The following is a 7,217-nucleotide window of genomic DNA, read 5'->3' as shown; positions in this document are numbered from 1 at the left end:
GGGGGGGTATGATTGAGGTGTTTGATATTGTAAAGGGAATTGATAGTGTTGATGCATCATCTTTATTTTTTATACTTAACAGTGAGAGTAGTAGGACTAGGGGACACAAATATAAATTTTGGCAAGGTAGAAGTCATCTTCAGCTAAGAGTTTTATTTTTCTAACAGGGTGGTTGGCCTTTGGAATGGGTTGCCTTCTGATATTGTGGAGGCAGTAAATTTAAGTGAGATTAAGAAAAAACTTGATAAGTATATGAATGATAAGGGCTGGCTTTAAGATTTTTTAAAATTATTTTAATTTAGTTTAGAGGATGGACCAATATGTCCCATGTTGTCCCAGAACATTATTTTTCCATGTTTACTTAAGAAATCTACCTTCTGATGGTTTTGAAAAAACAGGATATTGTGTTTGTGAAATTACCTGAGCTTCAAATAATTAAGTGGTTCGTAAACTAACTTGAAGGCTTCATTTAACATTTTCTCGTTATATTGGTCAAACCTCATATACACTGTGTTTCTAAGTACATGAAAAAACAACTTATGCATTAGAATTTAAACACTGAAACATAACAAGGTTTAATCATTACAGGTTAGTATGTAATGCTGTATATAAACATAAAAATAGTATTTTGTTACTTGAATGGTCTTTATTCTAGTTTTAAAATTTCAAAATAACATTTGCCTTTCTACAATTATAAAACTTAAGCCTATAGCAAAAGAAACTTCAGTAATATTTTGATACTAATTTCTTCTTTTATCACTCTGTAAAAAATGTTTGGACTTCTAGAAATTCATTCTGAACTGGGTTGATTTTTTTGCTGATCAAATTCAACTAGGTTTGTTGATTATAACATTTTTCTTTTGTAAAATAGCAATCAAAAATGGTACCTTATGAAAATCAGTATAATTACATTAGTAGATAGTAAAGTTGAATATAGTAGTACTAGTAGTAAGACTATTAATGTACTTTATTTACTCACTCGGCTGTTTTTTTTACCCTACAATATGTGCATTTTGAACATTCATCAGACAAATTTATGTAACTTTGTGCTTCTTAAATTAAACAAATTAATTTGCATATTGCAGGCTTCAGAAAATATAAAAATATCAAAGTCCAAAATTCATTTAATACAAAAAACAAAATAAGATATCCCTAAAAACAAGAAAACTTACACAAGCAAAATATTGCTTTTACCCGAGAGAAAATTTAATTTGGAAAAATAAGATCTTTAACAAAGACATCTGTCATTCTGTGCACTAAACTATTTTCTCCAAAAAAATTATCTTTGAGAAGATTATATACTTACACGGTAATGGGATTCAAACTGATCTCAAGCAAAGTAGCCCTGTAAGATTCTTCAAAAACTCTTCAATGTGATATTCGATTTTAGATAAATTATTTATTCCCTAAAATTATTGGCTGTTACCTTATGTATACTTTAATAAAGTCATGTTTCCAACTCTGAACATCAAATTCTTGTTATTATAGGAATTCTGTTAAACAATACATTTTACAAGAAACTGCTTTCCTGAAAACCATTCATCACTTTCTGTATCTTTCTTCTTCTGATATTGGTTAAGAGACAAGGAATGGTTTTCAATTTCCCATTTCACTATCATCAAGTTGAAGACATTCTCCCATCTGACTGACAAACTAGCTTCAGAGTGAAACATCTGAAAAACAAATAATTTTCATAGATAAACCTTAAAAATCACTTTTTTTACATATATGCTAAAAAGGAAGTCTATCAGTAACTAAAGTCTGACTTTCACTTTCAGACTTAAATTATTTGTAGTGTTAAGTAAAGAAAGCTAAATTTTAATGTCATTGTTGAGTACTCTTAGACATCCATATCATTTAAAAATTATAGGGTAAAGCTAACTGGAGATTTTGTCTAGTTTTTATGCTACTCAAGTATAACTACCACTTTGCTAACAAAATATTTTAATTAGACTTTAGTTATAATGCTTTGTCTAGTTTGGGTTTCCTTATTAATGGCTTTTTTATAAGTTTTCTATTGAAATCCATTATAACTTTGAAATGTACGTAGGACCACAAAACATAAAGTAACTAAAAAGAGAAAACTAAACACAAAGAACGTTCAGAAAGTACACCTTTTTTCTAACATTTTGTTTTTGGCAAAGGCTTTAAACTGTTGACTCTTTAACAAGTTATCTAATTATGCGTTGTGTGCTGATGGTTTAGTTAGCTCATGTTCCCTTTATGCTGTTTGATAAGAATATGGATGCCAAAGGTAATTTCAATGAACTGAAGCCAATGAAGGTAAAATATTGGGGGTTCGTAGTTAAATAGTCTATTTGTATACCTACCCTTACAACTACTGTAAGTGTAAGAGAAGGAGGACTGAGATTGCTTACCAATCTGCATTCCTTATTAAAAATTATTGTGGATATGGACAACAAAATAGGGAAATCAGATAAATGCTAAAATATACATATCTTCTATATTTTTAAAATTACAACAAAAATTGGTCTCTATTATAAGAATAAAACAAAATGAATCTCCAGAGTTGTTTACTCACTAGGCGGCAGCAAGTCTATTAACTCAAACTTGTAGAAAATAAAAACTTCTAAAAGATTCCTCCATTTCTAAGGCCACACTTAAATTCCCATATTTCACAGACGAACAATGTAGCTTTAACTTAAGTAAAAAAAATTGAGGTCTCCATGGTCGATTTACCCTCTAGAGAGCATTAAAACTATTAGCTCGATCATTTTGTAGAAAACAAATATTCTAGAAAATTGCCTGCACTTCCTCAACCACCCTCAAATTCATCTATGTCTGTTTGTTTGTATTTAATCACAAAGCAACACAACGGTTCGAATCCCCGTCACACCAAACATGCTCGCCCTTTCAGCCGTGGGGGCGTTATAATTTGACGATCAATCCCACTATTCGTTGGTAAAAGAGTAGCCCAAGAGTTGGCGGTGGGTGGTGATGGCTAGCTGCCTTCCCTTTAGTCTTACACTGCTAAATTAGGGACGGCTAGCGCAGATAGCCCTCGTGTAGCTTTGCGCGAAATTCAGAACAAACAAACTTTGCTGTGCCCATTATGTAGTATCGAAACCTCGGTTTCTAGCATTACAAATCTTCAGACTTACCGCTGTGCCACTGGGGGTCTTCACCTATGTCGCAGAGAAGCAATAGAGATTTGATACAATATAAAAAATAGGAGTCTTCAAGGTCATTTACCTAATGGGGGCGTAAAACTTCGAAACTCTAATATTTTTAATGTTTTCTTTAAACAAGTTTTTAACCATATAGCATTTAACTGTTCATCATCTTGATTTTGTCATATTAACTTCAATTCCACTAGACTTCTTGAACTGTTTTCATGCATGCCCATAATCACGTACAAGAGACACATTTCTTCAAATCAGGTACCTCAGGTACCAGAATGATCGATTGTGGTGATCAGGTACATTAATATCCGTCAGGAGTTTAAAGTATCCGCAAAAGTGCAGATTCAGGAAATGTAACTCAGAGAATAATATTAAACACGGACAGTTCAGGAAACACTGCTAAACGTAAGTGAACAAGTAAAACAATATCTTTATTTAAAGATATATATGTTTGTGTAAATACAAGCCGGCTTCTGTGTTCCTTAAATGGAGCAGAGCAAGGCATTCCGAAACCTGTTCACACAGAAGAAAAGGGCAGAGGAAATTATACCGCACTTTCAAATCAGACAATGGGTCTAAGTGCAGTATGTCATAATCTTAAGCTGTGTACGTCATCGACAATTCCAAGTAACTTATACATGGAAGAAATCCCCTTACTCATACCAATGATCTGTTTCTCCCCTTGTGATGAACTCCCTCAGGGAGTGGACACAGACAAAGAGCCAAAGTGATACAAGTTTTTGTCGTTTCCTTATGTGACGACCTTTACCTAAGTAAAATGGTTAACATGTGTTTATGATATTTAGGCGTCGGTTAATGCGTATGACATTGCATGCGAAACACTTACAAGAAAATGGAACGTAGTACTTGAATATACCTGACTACATATATATTCTGAACTAGCCTCATAACATCTTGCTATTAAACATTTAAAAGACAACCACGTGAACCTACAATTGGTAAAAGACACTAAAAACATTATGGCTGACAGACTGTGAGAATATCTTATGATGGCGACTTTTTTTCATACTTTAGTGCAATAGGAGAATCAAGAAGCCGTAACAATTAGATAATATTGATGAATATTATCTAATTATCTATTATCTAGTGCTTTAGCTTATGTTGAATTTTCTGTTGAAAGAAATTTTGAAAGAATGACAAATAATATGACTTAACATTATTAAACGTTTTTTTCTTATGCTATCCGGTTTAATGCCAGGCTACTTGGTTTTGAACTTGTTATCACAAAGGTCACCCTCCTCTCTCCTTCATATATGAGTTCATTACTCAAACAACATCCCAAGCACTTACCTACTGCGAGTCCATACAAACCTCAGTTTTGCATATTTTTTTTAAACGTAGTATTTCGACAAATGCGATTTATTTTTCAAATGCCAAAAAATCTTAGCATGTGTTAAGTATGCTATTTATTGGAGTTGATCTCTTACCTTTTTTCCTCTTTCTTGTTCCACTGTAATTGTCTTTTTTTACACCCTATAAGTATTGAAGTTAATTCCAATGTCTTTTTCAATGCTCTTAAGTAAGCTTCTTCAGTCTTTACTGCCACCCAGTGGCACAGCGCTATGTCTGTGGACTTACAACGCTAGAATCCGGGTTTCGATACCCGTGGTGGGCAGAGCACAGATAGCGCATTGTGTAGCTTTGTATTTAATTACAAACAAACAAACAGTCTTTACTATTTGTAAGATTATTTTTGTATGTAATAAACTAATCACAATTTGAATGACATTGGTAGTAATCCATGTTTATATAAGTCTTAATTTACTGTTGTTTACTTCCGCGTCTTAAAATTTCAAGAAATCAAAAAATAAACTTTTTATTTATTTGAGTGTGTAATTTATTACGCAGTACATCAACATTTTAATGATTTGTTTAGCTCATTCTAGAATTCATTGTTCGTAATAAAAAACAACAACATTTATTTGTTTGTTTGAAATAGGAAGAAAACTTCTTAATTTTAGAAAAAACTTAAATTTCTATACAAACATTTTAAATAAAAGTTTTAACACATATTCGGTTGAATAACTTATTGGACAATAAAAATAATTTATGATGAAGTTCTTTGGCTGAGAAATAGTTATTTCTTTCACAGTTTTGTTTTCTTTCTATCTCGTAATGATTATAAAACGGCTTTTTAACAAGTTTGGCAAATTTTAAGGTGCTCTTTCTTTCGGTTTTTATCACACATACTATCTTGATTTATCCATTATTTCAACGAGGCAAATAATATAGCATATCCAATAATCTACTTTACATACTTTACAATTATCTGCCCTGAAAGGATTTTATCATACCTTATGTTTCTTTTTTATAAATATTGAATGAGACAGTTACATTATTATTATAGAGCTGATTGTGTTTTTAAGTTTAATGTATTATAGTTTAGTTTTCGCTTCTATATTTAATTTACATAACACTTTTCCAATTATCGTCTTGAAACATAATTATTTAAATTTCTAAATAACTTACAAAAATTCATCATCAAATTTACTGTTTCACTTTATAAGTTTATATATAGTTTATATATATATATATAAAACGCATGTTTCACTAGTTATAATGTTTGGCTTAAACATATTGTTATGCTAACCTCTGTGTACGTAGCTCTGTTTTCATTCATATCTCTAACTTTAACAAATGTTTAATAAACTTGTTAAAAAAGCATTTTGCTACAACTATATATAATAAATGAATGACTTACTGTTTAACCAATCACTACACAAAATAGCAACATTTACCATTTTATAATTTTCTATAGAATATTTGCTTGAAGTACAAAACGTACCATACAGTTAAAATTTATAAAACCTTGTTGTTTTAAAGTATAACTAGTAAACAAACTTTCTTTATGTGTAAATCAACACGATTGCAATGATTATCTTGCACATATTTCTAATTCACACCAATACTATCTAAAAGGTCCAACTCAAATGGCATCGATAAACTTAGATTGTTAGAAAATACAAAGGGTCATTGGCAAAAGAGGTTGTCATGTGGCCAAATAACCAGTCCCCTCTTAAAAGTGGCAGAATAAAAGTTCAATAGCCTTGAAAGGTCTGGAATTAGGAAAAAAAAATTACACACAGACATGCGCCTTTTTGGTAAAATACATTATTTCTAGTTTGTAATGATATGTACAAAACTAAAGTTATGTCACTTTATAATGATTCAAATGTATATATTAAATATTTTTTGACAGATCAGAAATTCTATTACACTGTAACATTCAATCTTAATAGTTCACCAAAGCATCAAATACATTTTTCATAAGTGAACATAATTTATAACCAAAAAAGAGTTGACAATCATCATCGTAAGAGGACCTTCAATTATAAATCAAGTGGTTATTCTTTCAAGTTTTATAAATCCAACATGTTTACTGTATATCATTACAGAATATACTTTACAACAACGACGTAAAATCAAAAGCTTGACAAGCATACTGAAACATTTAATTAACAAAACTTCAACAAGCATACTGAAACATTTAATTAACAAAACTTCAACATAAAAATAATATACTTTAAACATCTTAACTTATAAAATACTGAATTAAATTTCATACAACTTTTGTACATTATGTTCACATTACTATTTCAGATAGCCCTTGTGTAGCTTTGCGCGAGATTCAAAAACAAAAAAACAATCTACCGATGTATAGTGACACTGTCTGCCTATAGTAACACTGTCCACCTTTGTAAAACACACAATACGCCTAGTAAGACCATCCACATATATAAAAAAATCATCCTTAGTAAGATTATCCGCCTATAGGACCTTAGTATCACCATCCATCTAGTAACACCATTTTTCTATCTAAAACATATGTAATATTCTTAGATATATAAAATACAATTATTATATAAACATAAGTTGATACAAGTTGAAATCTGTATGCAATCTTATGGAAATATAGTAGTAAGACTTTATAAAAATAACACTGCCCATCCATAGAAGCACTGTCAGCCTTTGTAAAATATATGTAATATGTAAATGAAAATTATAAAGTAACTATCAACATGTATAAAAATGAAAGATTTAGTACCAACAACT

General features: G+C 30.7%; 1 protein-coding gene across 5 annotated transcripts in view; it reads right to left on the bottom strand.

Annotated features, from left to right (window-relative positions):
- The window catches only part of LOC106457904 (kazrin-like), an 81,903-nt gene extending 79,272 nt beyond the window's left edge, over positions 1 to 2,631 (bottom strand). For 2 of the 5 annotated variants that reach the window (XM_022383984.1, XM_022383986.1), the window contains exons 1-2: positions 2,379 to 2,521; positions 1,307 to 1,673 (exon numbers count right to left, since the gene is read on the bottom strand). The gene's annotated coding sequence lies outside the window, so the exon portion shown is untranslated. Of the gene's footprint in view, positions 1 to 1,306; positions 1,674 to 2,114; positions 2,186 to 2,330; positions 2,522 to 2,542 lie in introns of those variants that run through there. The other 3 variants (XM_022383987.1, XM_022383985.1, XM_022383988.1) reach the window with 3 other exon arrangements.
- Positions 2,632 to 7,217: the final 4,586 nt, after the last annotated feature.

The sequence above is a fragment of the Limulus polyphemus genome, unplaced genomic scaffold, assembly GCF_000517525.1.
Source record: "Limulus polyphemus unplaced genomic scaffold, Limulus_polyphemus-2.1.2 Scaffold390, whole genome shotgun sequence".
In the NCBI taxonomy this organism is placed as follows: Eukaryota; Metazoa; Arthropoda; class Merostomata; order Xiphosura; family Limulidae; genus Limulus; species Limulus polyphemus.
This window is presented reverse-complemented; position numbering and strand designations above follow the sequence as displayed.